We start from the raw sequence: 18,147 nt of genomic DNA, 5'->3' as shown, positions 1-18,147 counted from the left end.
TGTTCTCCTCTAGGATTCTGATGGATTCCTGTCTCACGTTGAGGTCTTTTATCCATTTTGAGTTTATCTTTGTGTATGGTATAAGAGAATGGTCGAGTTTCATTCTTCTACTTATAGCTGTCCAGTTTTCCCAGCACCATTTATTGAAAAGACTGTCTTTTTTCCACTGTATATTTTTTCCTGTTTTGTCGAAGATTAATTGACCATAGAGTTGAGGATTCATATCTGGGCTCTCTACTCTGTTCCACTGGTCTATGTGTTAGGATTTTGTTCAAAGTAAATAATCCCACTGGATTCTATGTTTAGAAATTTCACATCCTTCATGATCCTCATAGGCAAGTAGATTAATATTAGACAGTAAGAAGGAACCCCTCACACACATTTTAACCAAAGAGTAAGATGAATATAGATATATATGGGCCTAAGTTTTCATGAAAGAAGTTGAAAGAGATTCCTTAAAAAAAAGAGCTTTTATTTATTTATTTGACATGAGAGAGAGAGAGAGAGATCACAAGTAGGCAAAGAGGCAGGCAGAGTGAGAGCTGAGCAGAGAGCCTAGTGCAGGGCTTGATCCCAGGACTCTGAGATCATGACCTGAACAGAAGGCAAAGGCTTAACCCACTGAGCCACCCAGGCACCCCAAGAGATAGCATTTATCTAACTTTTGTTCTTTAATATCTTTAACTTTTTTTCTATCATCTGTCCTTCTTGTCCATTGAACTTTTCTGGGAAAATTCAGCCCTTGATTAACTTAACTGTCCATTGCTTCCACTCTTATACCCGAGCACAGCTGGAAAAAAATTCACACAGCTGTGTAGATTGGTTTCACTTATAAATTCACGACCTCTCACCTCATTTGAACCCTCAATGTTACCTAGATATTCTTTGTTCACTAATGACATCTTTCCTTCAAGCTCCAAACTGGCTATTTCAAACTTTCTTTCCAAACTTTTCTTTCCTCACTCACTCAGCAGATGACAATATTCTGTTTCATATAAAAACAGAAATCAAATGAAAGCTCCCTCAAGCAAAAATGAGACAATTATTAACACCAGGGAAAACAAAAACTTGTACAAAAAAGGAAATTAAATTATACTATTTAGTTAGGAAATAAATATTCCTAATAGTATAAAACTGTGGTATAGCTGAATTTGAAGAATTGAGGGAGAGTAAGTGGTCATTCTCTTCCATAATAGGAACTCAATAGATAATATAGATAATATATAATATTGGCTAATTAGGAAGTAAAACTGTGGGCATATTATTTTTAACCATGGAGCACTTGTGTGGATCAGTCAGTTAGGCATCCAACTCTTGATTTTGTCTCAGGTCTTGAATTTAGGGTCATGAAATCAAGCCCTGTATGGGGCTCTGAGCTCAGCAGGGAGTCCAGTTGAGATTTTTTTTCCCCTCTGCCCCTCCCCCTATGCTCTCTCTCTCTCTCCCTTTCTCTCTCAAAAAAAAATAATAATGAATAGGTAAATCTTTAAAAAAAATACATGGAGATAAATAAGGGAGGAAACAGCTTAAAAAGTTCAAAGTTTTCATGAGGAGGAAGTACTCAGGAGGAGGGAGCAGAGGACTGCTATTTTATGTTCATAAGTCTTGTAGTATTATATAACTATTACTTTGAAAAAATAATTTTCAGAATGTTAAGGTGAACTCTTGTGTGGCACCTTGGAGGTAGTAGGCTGTTTTAGGATGAAGTTGAACATCTCTTTACCAGCTTCTGGCTGCCAGAAACTCAGTGAAGTGGACAATGAGAGCAAACTTCATACTTTTTATGAGAAGCATATAGCCACAGAAGTTGCTGATGATGCTCTGGGTGAAAAATGGAAGGGTTACATGGTCTGAATTGGTGGTAGCAATGACAAATAAGGCTTTCTCATGAGACAGGGTGTCTTGTCCCATGGCCATGTTCATCTGCTGCTAAGGGCCAGTCCTGCTACAGATCAAGGAGGACTAGAGTAAGAAAGTAAAAATCTGTTTGTGTTTGCATTGTGGGTGGCAATCTCAGTGTTCTCAACTTGGTCATTGTAAAAAAGGGGGCAAAGGATATTCCTGGAAACACTGATACTTCTGTGCCTCATCACCTGGAGCACAAAAGGCCTAGCAGAATCTACAAACTTTTCAGTCTCTCTAAAGATGGTGTCCACCAGTATGTTGTGTGAAGCCCTCTAAACAAAGAAGGTAAGACACCTGTAACCAAAGTTCCCAATTCTGCATCTTATTACTCCATATGTCCTCTAAAACAAATGTCTGTGCATTACTCTGAAGAAACAGAATACTAAGAAAAATAAGGAAGAGACTGCAGAATATACTGAACTTTAGGCTAAGAGAATGAAAGAGGCCAAAGAAAAATGCGAGGAACCTATTGCCAAGAGACGGAGGCTGTCTTCTTTGAGAGCTTCTACCTCTAAGGCCAAGTCCAGTCAAAAATGACATTTTCCTAAGAGTAACAAATAAATAATATCAGATATAAATATATAACTAAGTTGCAGAGAAATGAGAAGGGTTATGATTCATGGTAATGGGTTTGAGTGAGTGTATCTTTTTGATAGGTATATCAACTTTCACTTAGAAAAATTTCCACCTTTTACTCATGGCTGAAGTTCACCTACTTTATGATTTCCCTCTGATAGAAAACTTGACAGAAACTATTTTCTAAAAAGAACTGACTCCTTTAAATAGATCACAGTGGGTATACAGAGTGGCTTCAGAACCTTGGATAGGAAATGTCACTACACAGCCTCTTTGGCCACCAAAAGCCCATGGTTGGAGACAATTTTCCAGTTAGGCTCTTTTTCAACTTTTGGGTCAGGAATGACAGAGACCTTCTTCCTGGGTCTGATATTTTCTTCTTGGGATTTATATTTGTTACTTTATACTGTTAGCAAACATTTCCAAAATTCTGGTTCACATAGGACCAAACTTAAAAAAAGATGGCTATTGAGCATTTAAGGTGTGTCAGACACTGATACTTATAGAGCAAGTCTGTGAGAGAAGTATATATTCACAGGGGAAATATGGGGATATACTAAAGAGGGTACCCAAGGTAATGAAAAATGCTGTTTTGGGATTCATAACCTCAACTCCCTGTTACTCTATCTCTACCATACCCTGTGACCTTGAGCATGTAATTTCTCCATGCTTGTTCTAAATTTCCTCCTTTATAGAATGAGAAGGTTGGACTAAATAATTCTAAAACTATAGGATGCACTGGAATTACTTGGGATGCTTATTACAAAAGCAGCTTCCTGTGGAATCACCCCCAAAAGTTACTGAATTAATCTCTGGAAGTTGGGGGGGGTCACTGAAATATATAATTTTAACACGTTCCTTTGGTGGTTCTGATACATGTGGATCTTGAAGCACAATTGAATGAATGAATCCAGGGCTCCATGCTCTTTTCCAGCCCTAACATTTTATGATCTAGTATCCAGGTGGATACTAGGTGGATAAAGATGTGATTGAAAGAGGAAACAGGGGTTGAAGGAAAGATTTCTCTCATTCATTAATTCACTGAATCAGGAAATATTTAAGTGTCTATTATGTACATATTGAACAGCTATTATCTGGGCTTTTCTGTATCTGTTTTATTAATTTTTGGTGATGGAAAGGAATTGGGAAATAAAGAATGGTGTCTTTTAATATCTGGACCAGTGCTTAGTGATGTGCACATATAGAAACTAATGTAAGGGGTAGTAAGATTATTCACAGTAACTAAAAAGTGAAAATGACCCAAATGTCCATTAACTGATGAATAGATAAACAAATTGTGGTATACACTTATAACGGAATATTATTCATCAATAAAAAAAGAATGCAATACAGATACTTTCTACAAAATGGGTGAGATTTAAAAACATTATACTAAGTGAAGGAACCTGGATACAGAATCCCATGTATTATATAACTCCATTTATATGAAGTGCTCAGAATTGGAAAATCAATAGAGATAGTTATATTAGTGGTGGTCTAGGACTGAGCTTGGGGCATGGATTTGGGTCAATGGGGAATAACTTTTAATAGGTATGAGGTTCTTTTTGGAGTGAAAAAAAAGGTCTAAAATTGATTGTGTTGATGATTGAACAAATGTGTGAATATACTAAAAACCATTGACTTGTACATTTTAAATGGGTGAATTTATGGTATGCCACCTATATCTCAATTACATATATATTTTATGTATAATATGAAGCTGGAAGATTATTTATTGCCTGTTCATCAAGTTGGAAGAAAGTATACCAACTCTTAATATGGATGGAAAATCAAACTCATGCTTGTTTCATCTGTCTCTTTTTTTATGCACACATTTTAAATCACGTTTTTCCCCCATTTCAGATATGTTTTAGGGGTCCATCCTGTGGGCTTTAGTTGGATACTTGGAAGCAATTTGTTAGTCAATAAATATTTGTTGCATTTGCTTTAATTAAATTAAAACATTTTTGTCCACTAACAATCCACAGCAGCTGGTATGGTTGTTCTTGGCCTTGCCCGCTTTTATAGTGGTGTAAATAGTGGCAGTATGCATACCTTAAAAAGAGATATCAAAATAAATAGAATGTCCCTAATGTATTGTTTGGGTAGAAAAAAGTGTACTTTAGATCAAATAAAATATTCCAAGTCTATTCTTCAATTCTTTCTTCCCAGGGTACCAATTAACACCTCAAGAAGAGTTTGGGTATTTTTATATTCCATTCTTTATTCTGGAATATAAGTCTTAGTGTCATGGGAGATGACCATTGTTTCTCTATTACAGTGTATCAACTCCTCAGACTATGGCATCTCTTTCTCATCTTTGTGTTCCCAGCAATTAGTGTGTGGCACCTGTTGAGTTCTTACCTGGATGTTTGTATAATAAAAGAATGTCTTCTAGACATTCTTGTCTAGATGTTTCTTTTGGGCATCTAGAGAGGCCCTAGGTAGTCTCCTTCATGCAAATAGTATTCTGGGGTTGCTTTGGATCCCAGTGTTACTGAAGTGAATATGTGGATTCAGCTCCTTGCTATATAACCACAGGCATGCAGCACATGAATTTTCAAATACTTAAATATTAATCTCATGCCAAAACCTATTAACTAATAGCTGGTCTATAAACCATGTGAAAAGATTAGAAGAATATATGCAAGTGTCCTCTCCATCACAAACCACTGCAGAATATAGATTGAAATTTAATCTAATTTTGCTCAATTTCAACTCTCCTATCATTTTTATTAGTCTCACAGTTAAAGCTATTCAGGGGGCCCACACAGCAGTGAAAAGATTGGCTTAGCCACTTATGTGCCCAGCATTTCTAAATGGCTTAGAGCCTTCTTAATAAAGATCATAATTTGAGCCTTTCACTCTTTTTGCTTCTGAAAATTTGAACAATTGGAAATTGGAAGTAAATTAATATGTCTTGGGGCTAATCAGAAACTGAAGCCCAGAAACCCACTTGCTTGGTTTTGGAGAGCACATGCAAATTGTTGGTTATACTTGGAGATACATAATTGAAAACACTTTTACATTTGTATAGCACTTTAAGACTTTTATAGCCCTTATATATCAAATATTTCATTTGAACCTCAGAACAGCCCTTCACGATAAACCAGAGCATGGTACTAAAATCATGGGGCTCAAAGGCATTTAAAAGCAAGGAGTTTAACTGCCCAGCCCACTTGGCAGGTGTCAAAACTGAGACACATAAAAGGTCACTGGTTGACTCAAGATGGAATTGTAGGTTTTCCTATGTGAGACATTCACTTTCTAAATGTCTAATGACACTTAGAGGTAGAAGTTATCATTGAAATTACTGTAGTGCTCAAGGTTGTCAGGAAGGATTAGAACCTGGAAGTTCCTGCCTTGGGGTCCTAAACACAGACTTCTCTCTCCCTCAGTACATTTTATACACATCAGTTTGACTTTTTCCTATCATTGACTTTACTATAATCCTCTAAATATATATACCTCCTGCAGCCTCCAAAGCAGTTAAACTCCCATAAGTGGACATAAAATTTCTTTGTCTGACAATCTTACTTTTATGTTGCCTTCAATATTTCAGGTTGCCTGAGGTGCCATATTGATTAAGCTACATTCTGGAGAACTAAATATATGTAGAATATTATATGGCTCCCCTACTGAACACAAAACTGTAAATTAATGGATCTCTCTTGCTGACATCATAAAGTATGCAGACCTGAAGTACAGCTGTAATATTCCTTGCAGGACCATGTATTTTACTTGTAATGTCTGTAAAATGAATGGTTGTTCAAATGTAGAAGCTATGACAAAACACGGATGTTTATATAGAAGGTGACACAGTAGAAGAAGGATTTCATAAGGACATGTAAGGTGAGAGGCCAAAAGGGCTGGGGGAAGAAAATAATAAAATGGACCAGGGGTAAATTGGAAGGGGAGGTAAATCATGAGAGACTATGGACTCTGAAAAACAATCTGAGGGGTTTGAGGTGGCGGGGGGGTGGGAGGTCGGGGTACCAGGTGGTGGGTATTATAGAGGGTACGGATTGCATGGAGCACTGGGCGTGGTGAAAAAATAATGATACTGTTATGCTGAATATAAATAAATTTAAAAAATGGACCAGTGCCAGGGCAAATTTCCAGTGTGGAGATCACAGCAAAATTCAATCAGTACTTCAATCCTGAATATGGTTAGAGGTCATATAAACATGTTTTTCTTTGTTTTTCCATTGGTGTTTTGTGGTTTTCTGTGTTATCAGGTATAACTGAAACCATGGCAGAAGAGTAGAGCCAAGTAGTTTGGGAGATTAATTAGAAATGCTGCACATCACAAGGCATTTATAACTAGGGAGCTAGAGGGAGATTCTGTTACAAATAGTACTGAAAGTAGCACAGAATGAACCCTAGTTTGAGAAAAGTGGCTAAAGTAGGTGTTGATGCCATATATTTTTTCCCTCATGCTCTTTTGGCTTCTCCCTCCAAATCTCCTCAGTAGAAATTTTTCTGCCTTTAAAATATTCCCCTTACACCCACCCTGACCTAAGTTTCAATAAACAAGTTTCTCAGGTCAGTATTTTGAGGGATGTTTCTTAAATTAGTCTAAATTTCCAATGTATCCAGTTCCCCCCAGTTCTTAAGTTATTGCTACTAAACTAAACTGATGTTGGGACTGTGAAATTTTATCTCCTGCAGTTGCCAGCTGCCAGATCACCAAAAAACTTAACTGAACACCCACAAGAATTTTCTTTGGGCTATCAAGTCAAGCATCTTGGTTATCATGTAAGCATTAATTTTTAATGCTTTAATTTGACCCAAAGCATTTTGTTGTCTATGATGGACTTCCCACTTCTTTTGCTTTGGAAAAATCTGAAGTCTAAGTCTAAGCATTTTTCATTTAATTCTAAAAGCAATTTTCTGTGTTTTTCTCTTAAGTAGGACTGAAAGCATTTGACTAAGAACCTTGTGTACCTCTTCTTTTTTTTAGCTGCTGTTCTCTTCACTCATGATTTAATCCTTCTTAAGTTATTGAGAAGCAGCTCCCCAATTCTAAACACAGTGAAGGGAAGGGCAGCATCCTTTCAGGCCCTGTAAGCCTTGCCATGTGAAACTATCAGAGCACTTTTTAAAATGTCCCTGGGGCACATGGGTGGCATAGTTGGTTAAGTATCTGGCTCTTGGATTTGGCTCAGGTCCTGATCTCAGGGATGTGAGATCGAGACCCGCCTTGGCCTCCATACTCAGTGTGGAGTCGGCTTAGATTCTCTCTCTGTCTCTCTCTGCTCCGCCCACTTCTTAAAAAAATAAATCTTAAATACAATAAAATGTGGTGTCCCTGAAAGGACTTGAAATCTATCTCTAGGGCAGCAATACTCTTACAGGAATGCACCACTGCAGGATCATCACTTACTAGCTCTGTGATTCTGGGCAAGTCACTTAAATTCTGTGAGCCTGCCTCAGTTACTGTCTATGCACAGTGAGAAATAATGGTTCTTAACGTTGAAGAGTTGTTGTGGGGATTAAATGAGGTAGTGAATAGAAAGGGTTTAGGACTGCAGCTAGTTTTCTAGCATCTCATTAGCAATCCTCTATTATGACCACCTCTATTATGAGATGCCCAGGTCTATCCCTAGAAGAGATTTTGACTCAGTAGGCCTGGAGCTGTGGCACAGGCATGTGAATTTTAACAAAGGTTCTTGGGGATTCCAGTGGCTATCTATTAAGAACTGCTATAGTTAGTGATTCTCAGACTTTACTGTGTATTAAAATCACCTGGGGTAGGAAACTTATAAAATGAAACTCTAAGCCCCATCTCTAGAAATTGTGCTACTACTCTAGGTCTGGTGGGAGGGCCTAGGAGTGTGCATTTTAATTAGAACTCTAGGTGATTTGAATGCAGGTGGTCTGCAAGAGCACCCTTTGGGAAGCATGGCTATAGAAGATTCATATTAGCTCTGTTATGGACTGAATGCTTATGTTTCCTTCCCACCCAGTTTGTAAGTTGAAACCCTAACTCCCAGTCTGATGGTAATGGTATGTGGGGACGTTGGGAGGTAATTAGGTTTAGATGATTTCTGAGGGTAGTGATAGGGGCCCCATGATGGGATTCATGCCCTTATGAGAAGGGGTAGAATGACAAGAGCTCTAGTGAGTGCACACCCACTCTTTCTCTCACTCTCTTCACCATGTGAGGACAAAGGGAGAAGGCCACTGTCCATAAGCCAAGGAGAGGATACTCTCATCAGGAACTTTATCTGCTGGCACCTTGATTTGGAACTTGTCAGCCTCTAGTACTCTGATAACCAAATTGTTTAAAATTGTTTAAACCACCTGGTCTATGGTAGCTTTTAGTGATAGCCCAAGCCAAATAAGACACATACCGCTTCTTCACTGCATTTGCATATAGCAATAATCTTTTAAGATTGCCAAGCTATTATTTTTTAATTAATTAATTTATTTATTTCAGAGGGAGAGAGAGAAGGGGGAGAGGCAGAGGGAGAGAGTCCCAAGCAGTCTCCCCGCTGAGCATGGAACACAACACATGACTCCATCCAGCACACTGAGGTCATGACCTACGTTGAAACCAAGAGTAGGTTAAACTGACTAAGACACCCAGGCAACCCCCAAGGTTCTACTGAAATGGCCCACACCACACAGGCATTGCTGCTGACTCTCTTTCAGTGGAACAAAATGCACAGGCTATAAAGTATTTTTTCTGTGCTTATTCATAGGAATAAGCACAGAAATGCATCCTCTAACCAACAGCCTATAATTGTAAGGTGATGGCAAGGGGTGTAGTCTGTAGCCATAGAATGAAAAAAGCCAATTAACCATGTGGGAAGAGAATGTCTAACAATAGAAATTATACCATTGACCCTTGGGTCATTAGCACTGTGTCCTTATCAATTGAACTTCCCAGTAAAATACCCAGGAGAAAACTATAGGAAAAAGGAAGTGGGAGTTTATACTAGCCATTCATTATGTGGTGCTTAATGAGCCTGGTGACTTTTTTTTTTTTTTTTAGTGGCAAAATGTTTTATTTGATTCCTTTGAAATACATTTTTATTCTATCATACCTGAAAAGAGAAAAGTGAGGGCTTTGAGGAATTTTGAATCCTCATTTATCCTTTGCCCATGTTCCATGACATCTGGCTCTCCACTTATTGTAGAAATGGAACTTTCCATTCATAGTGATTTCTAGGTTTCTATAGCATTTTGAAAACCCACTAACTACAAGGATCCACATGGTTTAATACCTTCTCCCTACAAACACATACCCTACTTAGGCTTCTTGTCTTTGTTACTTCTTGACCACTGTTTCTTTTCAGGTCAGTGGAACCTCTGAACTTTCTGAGAAATGTGTAAAAGGCTACAGTTTGTGGAGTTATTTGTACTCTACTTATAAATTCTTGTGGTTTAGGCCATATCCATGATCAGCCCTTGTGTTAGTGCAAGGAATTGAAAATAAGGGAAAAGCATTCTTGAAAGTCCATCTTTTTGAAATGCAGCAGAAATCCTCAGTCTTATACTTAGTTCTGGAACCTAGAAACATAAATGAACTTAGATAAGTTTTATTCACTCTCAGGGTTTTCAAGTGTTTCAGGGAAATTTGTTTGGAGGTTTAGAGAATTAACTGTTGTTTCTAAAATATGATTTATATTGAATAGTATGCTAAACAAAGTTCAGTGATTTAGATTAGATTAATGATAGGCAGCTTCATTGAGACAAATATATTATTTATTTCTCCAGGTCTCTGTATTTCTTAAGTCCTTGGAGTATTGGGTTCTAAATATTCTTCACTTGTAGCTTTCAGAAAGCAGGGAAACTTGCTCTCTCAGTGCTTGTATGTTTGCTTTGGGGCAACCATATTTCTTGAGATATGCATTCAATTTTACTCTTAAGAGGGGAGGAAAAATACTCTTTCTAAAACATGATTTCTATAAATGGAGATTAAAGGTATGTAATTTTTTTCATATTGTGCAATATAGCTGTTCACAGTCTGCCTTTTGGAGGTACTGAGAAATCACTCCAAGGTTAGTTTTATATTTTTGTGCCATATGGACATAACCTCATCTCTTAATACCACTTGATTTTTAAAAAAATATTTCAAGTTTTTATTTAAATTGTAGTTAATTAACATATAATATCGGTCTCAGGAATAGAATTTAATGATTGATCACTTATGTATAACACCCAGTGTTCATCATAACAACTGCCTTCCTTAATACCAATCACCCATTTAATCCATAACCTTACCACCTCCCCTTTAGTAATCCTCAGTTTGTTTTCTGTAGTTAAGAGTCTCTTATGGTTTACCTCTCTCAGTTTTTTTTCTTTCCCCTATGTTCATCCACTTTGTTTCCTGAGTTCACATATGAGTGAAATCATATGGTATTTGTCTTTCTCTGACTTATTTCACTTATTTCATAATATACTCTAGCTCCATCCACGTTGTCGCAAATGCCAAGATTTCATTCATTATTTTTCATTTCATTCATTCATTCATTCTTTCTTTTTATGGCTGAGTAATATTCCATAGGTATACATATGTATAAATATATATACACACACATATACCAATTCTTTATACACTTATCAGCAGATGGACATTTGGGCTCTTTCCATAATTTGGCTACTGTTGATAATACTGCTATAAGCATCAGGGTGCATGTGCCCCTTCAAATCAGTATTTTTGTATCCTTTGTGTAAATACCTATTAGTGCAATTGCTAACTCATAGGGTAGCTCTATTTTTAACTTGAGTAAACTCCATACTGTTTTCTAGAGTGGCTGTACCACTCTGGAAATACTTTTGTACCCACCAAAAGTATAAGAGGGTTCCCCTTTCTCCCCATCCTTGTCTGTCGTTTCTTGTGTTGTCAATTTTAGCCATTCTGACAAATGTGAAGTGGTATCTCATTGTACTTTTGATTTGTATTTCCCTGATGTAAGTGATATTGAGCATCTTTTCATGTGTCTGTTGGCCATCTGTATGTCTTCTTTGTTTTTATGAAATCTTTTCTGCTTTGTGACATGGAAGGTTTCTTTTGGTAATAGTAAAAAATGTTTGTTGTGTAAAAACTTAAAAGAGGGATAATATCTTCAGTAAAGGCAAACTCTTAGCAATTACATGAACCAAGATATATCCTATAGCTTAAAGACTTAAAAGTTTTAACAAGAGTGCAAAAAAAAAAAAAAGAAAAAAAGAAAAGAAAAAGAACTTGACACACTTTGTGTTGTGGAAGTGAACCACTTGTTTGTCCCAGTAAGACCTTCTCCTTTGAGCCAGTTATCAGAGTCAGCCTTTATTCCTAGAGTGAAATAGTCACTGAAATTTTAAGAAGTTATCATTTATTCACTAAGAATGAAAATGGGGGCGCCTGGGTGGCTCAGTGGGTTAAGCCACTGCCTTTGGCTCAGGTCATGATCTCAGGGTCCTGGGATCGAGTCCCACATCGGGCTCTCTGCAGAGAGCCTGCTTCCTCCTCTCTCTCTCTCTCTGCCTGCCTCTATGCCTACTTGTGATCTCTCTCTGTCAAATAAATAAATAAAATCTTTAAAAAATTTCTCTAAAAAAAGAGAATGAAAATAGGAGGCTTTATTTCAAATAAATTTTTAGCATCAACAATAAAAAGATAAGTTTTGATTAATATACTAGTCTTTACCATCCATATTAGCCTGAGTTGGGTCTTTATCTTTGACATACTTATCAGATTAATTTTTCATATTTTACCACAAGGCTTTTGATAGGGCTCATTTGAAAATTACCATTTCTTGAATGAATGAACCTTTTATTCTTGTCTAGATAGAACATTCTCAAAAAGATGATGGGAGCTCTAAATCATATCTCCTCTTCATCTAAATAGAATTAAAACTTGTACTGCAATGATCAGGAAAAGGACACTAGTATATGAGTTTCTTATTTTTTTAAATATAGCACCTATCAGGAGAGATAGACTATGGTCTGAATCTCAACATGACCAAGTGTGTCAAAACAGTGCTGGGATGTGTGTCAGGAGACTTGAGTTCCAGGCTGGACTCTCTCACTGTGTCATTTCACACAGACTTTTTTGACCTCCATTTTCTGACTTATTTTCAAAGAGTTGGATGGTATAAATGACTACTTGGTTCCTTCACAGTTAAAGCTCATGATTCTGTGCTTTAAATTGCTACATATGATATTATTTTGTTCCCTCAATTTGTTCATGCCCCTTCCTTGCATCCTATTGAGTATTTTTAACATACATGTGATGGAACACATCGACATCTATTCTGGAAAAATAGTCCCAGACCAGGAAATTTTCCATAATACTACTGATTTCTAGGAATGTAGGACCTTTTTGCATCCTGTTACCAGGAAGGACATACATAAAAGGAAAATAAGTATATTTTACAGGTTACTAGACAAATGTCTGAAATTATTCTGTATACCTAGAAAAAATCTTACCTTCTTTCTTCTTTACTCTATGAGCTGAGGCAGTCTGGTTGATCTGCTTCCATTCCTTTGACTTTACAAATGTTTAAGAAAACACAAAATGTATTATTATTGGGCTAACTTTAAATAGCAAAGAAGGAGAGGCTTAAATATCTGTATCTTCCCACCCTCTTCAACTATCACCAAGAAAAACTAAACACAAAAAGAACAAGCACTACAGTGAACATACAGAATATACCATAGCCTGTCAGATTATTTCCATATTTTTCCTGGCTGTAAGTCATAAGTCATTTTGATACAAATAGTACTTGTAAATAACCTGTATAAAATACTTACCAAGCTACACGAAAACTATCCATGGAAGTGACAACTTGCTGTCATGAATGATGAAAAATCCCTTGCATAAAAGGCAATTGTGTTGATTGTAGAAAATGAAATGAGCTTTCCTAGTTTCTTCTTTATCTGAGGGTACTTTTTTAAACAGGAAAGCTCCTATACAGTGATGTTAGGCCATATATTTCATTTCAGCTTTCATTTACAGTTGTCATTGTTGCAGGGAAAAACATTTTAATCAGTTTCTGCATGAAGGTCATATAAAACTGTGAACAAAAGTAATTTCTTTATGATAATATCAAAACAGAAGCATTGCTACACTTAAATTATGAAGCATGTTTCTCTTATCTGCAATACAGTTGTGTGTATGACTTAATAGAATCTGAGAGTATTTCTTATTTATGCTATTTGTAAGCTCAAGAAATTCTCTTGTCTTTGACGCCTGAGGTTCTGATATTGGCTAAGAATGAGATCAGATAATATTATATCATGGATATAAGCTAAGTTATTTTTAAAGGCAGTATGGGAATTATTTCAGGTCTTTGGGGTTTTGTTTAATAAACTGAAGTTGTATTGACACTTTTTGTGCCTTAAAAGACATCATACAAGTTTTTAAAAATGCCCCTGCTATGTGTGAGTGTGTGGGGTGTGTGTGTGTGTGTGTGTGTATTATTTGAGGTAACACAGTGTAGAAGTATTCATAGTAAAAATGAATTCAATTCAAAATGAATAAAAATTCATATTAAAAATGTTATCTGTTTTTTTTAGTGTAAAAAGACACCCATTTAGTAGATATGAACACAAGTTGCTTGAATACATCTTCCTGTTATCAACCTCCACCAACACAGGTCTTATGAGTTGCTGCAAATGGAAATTTAAGACTGTCCACTCCCAGAGGATAGAAAATTGATTATAGTTGCAAGTGCAGAATACTGACTAAAAACCTTTAGGAACACAATATAGAGCTAGGTGATGTACATTCATAATTTAATGCATACACACACTCTTTCACATTCCCCAATACCTTTTCCAATGTTTTAAAAAGTTCCACTAATTAGGCTGCACAGTAAAGCACAAAAAGAGTTAAATATTGCTCAGGAAGTCACAGAAATTGTGTTGCTTTCAAGAATTTAACCTGGGAGACTTTTCTCCACTTTATTCTTATACTGTAACCACAAGGTACTTGCCCAGACCCTCAAATTCTTCTCCACATCTTTATGGAGCTATATATGCTTCAGAGGTAAGAAACATTGCCAATTCCATTTGGGAATCTCCTTTTGAAGCACTGTAACTACTTATGTCACTAGTGGGACTGCTGGGGAAAAATAACATTTACTCTTTCATGAATATTTCTAGGATTATGTAGAGAGAAAATAATGTTTTATATGTTTTTTAGCCACTGAAACATAATGTGACAATCAAGCAACTCCTGTCTCCCTGTGATATCTAAAAGTGATTCAGAGACTCATCTCAATAATTCCAGATGGGTTCTGTGAATCACATTAGTCAAAAGAAAAGATTAGTAATGTGGACAAAACATTAGCTGCCTTTAATATCTAGTTGAAATCCCCAAAAAGCAGAATTATTGTCTTTTAACATATGTAGGGGTATTGACATTGAAAAATTATAATGGTGACTATATATATCTTTGTAATATTAAATTGTCAAGCCTCTGGGCCACTCCACTTTAAAGCTTCTTAATCTGTTTTGACCAAACAATTTAAAAAGGAATTGTTAGCATTCTGGCATCTGGTGGCATGTAGAAACATTTTAAAGCCTTTTCAACTTGCCTTTAAGGATAAAATAAAATGATTAAAAAAAAAACATATTGGGGATACTTTCATATCTTGTCTATTACAAATGATGCTTCAATAAATATAAGGGAACATATACTTTTTCAAATTAATGTTTTAATTTTCCTTGTATAGATACCCAGTTGTGGAAATACTGCATCATATGACAATTCTATTTTTAATTTTTTGAGGAGTGTCCTTACTGTTTTCTACAGTGGCTGCACCAATTTTCATTCCTACAAACAGGGCTTGAGGGTTCCTTTTTCTACACACATTGCCAACATTTGTCATTTCTTTTTATTTTAGCCATTCTGACAGGTGTAAAGTAATAGCTCCTGTGGTTTTGATATGCATTTTCTGATGATGAATGATGTTGGGCATCATTTTATGTCTGTTGGCCAACTCTATATCATCTTTGGAAAAATGTCTATTTGTGTTCTCTACCCATTTCTTTAATGTTTCAAGTTTTTATTTAAATTCTAGTTAGTTGGATGGCTGGGTGATGGACTTCGGGGTGGGTGTGTGCTAGTCTGAGTGCTGTGAATTGTGTAAGACTGATGATTCACAGACCTGTACCCCTGAAACAAATACACATTATATGTTAATTTAAAACATAAAATCTAGTTAGTTAACATATAGTGTAATATTAGTTTCAGGAGTAGGATTTAGTGACTCATCACTTACATATAATTCCAGTGCTCATCACAAGTACCCTCCTTAATACCCATCACCCATTTAGCCCATGACCACACCTCCTATCTCCTCCAGCAACCCTCAGCTTGTTCTCTATGGTTAAGTCTCTTTTATAGTTCACCTCCCCCTCTTTTTCTTTCTCTTATGTTCATCTGTTCAGTTTCTTAAATTCCACATATGAGTGAAATCATATGGTATTTTCTTTCTCTGACTGATTTATTTTGCTTAGTATTAAACACTTTAGCTCCATCCATGTTATCACAAATGGCAAGATTCTATCATTTTTTATGGCTGAGAAATATTCCTGTGTGTGTGTGTGTGTGTGCACTTATTTATACACCACTTTCTTTTTATCCATTTATCAGTAGATGAACATTTGGGTTCTTTCCATAATTTGGCTATTGTTGATAATGCAGCTATAAGCATCAAGGTACATGTGTCCCTTCAAGTCAGTATTTTTGTACCTTTTGGGTAAATACCTACAAGTGAAATTGCTGGATCATAGGTAGTTCTATTTTTACTATTCAGAGGAAACTCCACACTGTTTTCCAAAGTGACTTTACCAGATTGCATTCCTACCAACAGTGTAAGAGTATTCCCCTTTCTGTGCTCCTCACCAAAACCCATCACATCTTGCGTTTTTAAGTTCTAGACATTCTGACAGATGTGAGGTGTATCTCATTGTAGTTTTGATTTATATTTCCCTGATGATGAGTGATATTGAGCATCTAATCATGTGCTACAATTACTATGTCTTCTTTGGAAAAATGTCCATTCATGTCTTCTCCCCATTACTTTTTTTTTAAATTTATTTTCAGCATAATAGTATTCATTATTTTTGCACCACACCCAGTGCTCCATGCAATCCATGCCCTCTCTAATACCCACAATCTGGTTCCCCCAACCTCCCACCCCCCACTGCTTCAAACCCCTCAGATTGTTTTTCAGAGTCCATAGTCTCTCATGGTTCACCTCCCCTTCCAATTTCCCCCAACTCCCTTCTCCTCTCTAACTCCCCTTTTCCTCCATGCTATTTGTTATACTCCACAAATAAGTGAAACCATATGATAATGGACTCTCTCTGCATGACTTATTTCACTTAGCATAATCTCTTCCAGTCCCATCCATGTTGCTACAAAAGTTGGGTATTCATCCTTTCTGATGGAGGCATAATACTCCATAGTGTATATGGACCACATCTTCCTTATCCATTCGTCCGTTGAAGGGCATCTTGGTTCTTTCCACAGTTTGGCGACTGTGGCCATTGCTGCTATAAACGTTGGGGTATAGATGGCCCTTCTTTTCACTATATCTGTATCTTTGGGGTAAATACCCAGTAGAGCAATTGCAGGGTCATAGGGAAGCTATATTTTTAATTTCTCAAGGAATCTCCACACTGTTCTCCAAAGTGGCTACACCAACTTGCATTCCCACCAACAGTGGAAGAGGGTTCCTTTTTTCAACATCCTCTCCAACACAGATGGTTTTCCAGAGTGGCTGCACCAGTTTGCATTCCCACTAGGAGCACAGGAGGGTTCCCCTTTCTCTGCATCCTTGCCAACATCTGTTTTTTCCTGACTTGTTAATTTTAGGCATTCTGACTGGTGAGAGGTGGTATCTCATTGTGGTTTTGATTTGTATTTCCTGATGATGTTGAGCACTTTTTCATGTATCTGTTGGCCATTTGGATGTTTTCTTTTCATAAATGTCTATTCATGTCTTCTGCCCATTTCTTGGTTGGATTATTCATTCTTTGGGTATTGAATTTGATAAGTTCTATATTTTGGATATTAGTCCTTTATCTAATATGTCATTTGAAAATATCATCTCCTGTTCTATTAGCTGTCTTTTGGTTTAACATGTTGCCTGTCTCCTTTGCTATGCAAAAGCTATTTTATTGATGAAGTCCCAATAGCTCATTTTTGCCCTTGTTTCCCTTGCCTTTAGTGATGTTTCTAGGAAGAAGTTGCTGTGGCTGAGGTCGAAGAGGTTGCTCCCTCTGTTATCAAGATTTTGATGGATTCCTGTCTCACATTGAGGTCTTTCATACCTTTGGGGTCTCTTTTTTTGAGTGTCATGTAAGGAAATTGTATAGTTTTATTCTTCTGCATGTGGTTTTCCAATTTTCCCAACACCATTTGTTGAAGACTATCTTTTCTCCATTGGACATTCTTTCCCGCTTTTTTGAAGATTAGTTGACCATAGACTTAAGGGTACATTTTGGACTCTCTATTCTTTTCCATTGATCTATGTGTCTGTTTTTGTGCCAGGACCATACTGTCTTGATGATTATGGCTTTGTAATAGAGCTTGAAGTCTGGAACTGTGATGCTGCCAACTTTGGTTTTCTTTTTCAACATTCATCTGGCTATTCTGGGTCTTTTCTGCTTCAATATAAATTTTAGGGTTATTTTTTCCATTTCTTTGAAAATAAATTG

The 18,147-nt window shown here is 36.6% G+C and overlaps 1 protein-coding gene and 1 pseudogene across 2 annotated transcripts in view; both read left to right on the top strand.

The window, feature by feature from the left end:
- The window catches only part of IL1RAPL2 (interleukin 1 receptor accessory protein like 2), a 1,449,628-nt gene that overhangs the window by 173,429 nt on the left and 1,258,052 nt on the right, over positions 1–18,147 (top strand). The gene's annotated exons all lie outside the window — the stretch shown is intronic.
- On the top strand, positions 1,693–2,442 carry LOC309856296 (small ribosomal subunit protein eS6 pseudogene; annotated as a pseudogene). Its single transcript has one exon. The product of its transcript is annotated as a small ribosomal subunit protein eS6 pseudogene (transcript).

Source organism: Mustela nivalis, assembly GCF_964662115.1.
Source record: "Mustela nivalis genome assembly, chromosome: X".
NCBI lineage: Eukaryota > Metazoa > Chordata > Mammalia > Carnivora > Mustelidae > Mustela > Mustela nivalis.
The sequence above is the reverse complement of the archived record's forward strand: the minus strand, read 5'-3'. Positions and strand labels throughout refer to the sequence as shown.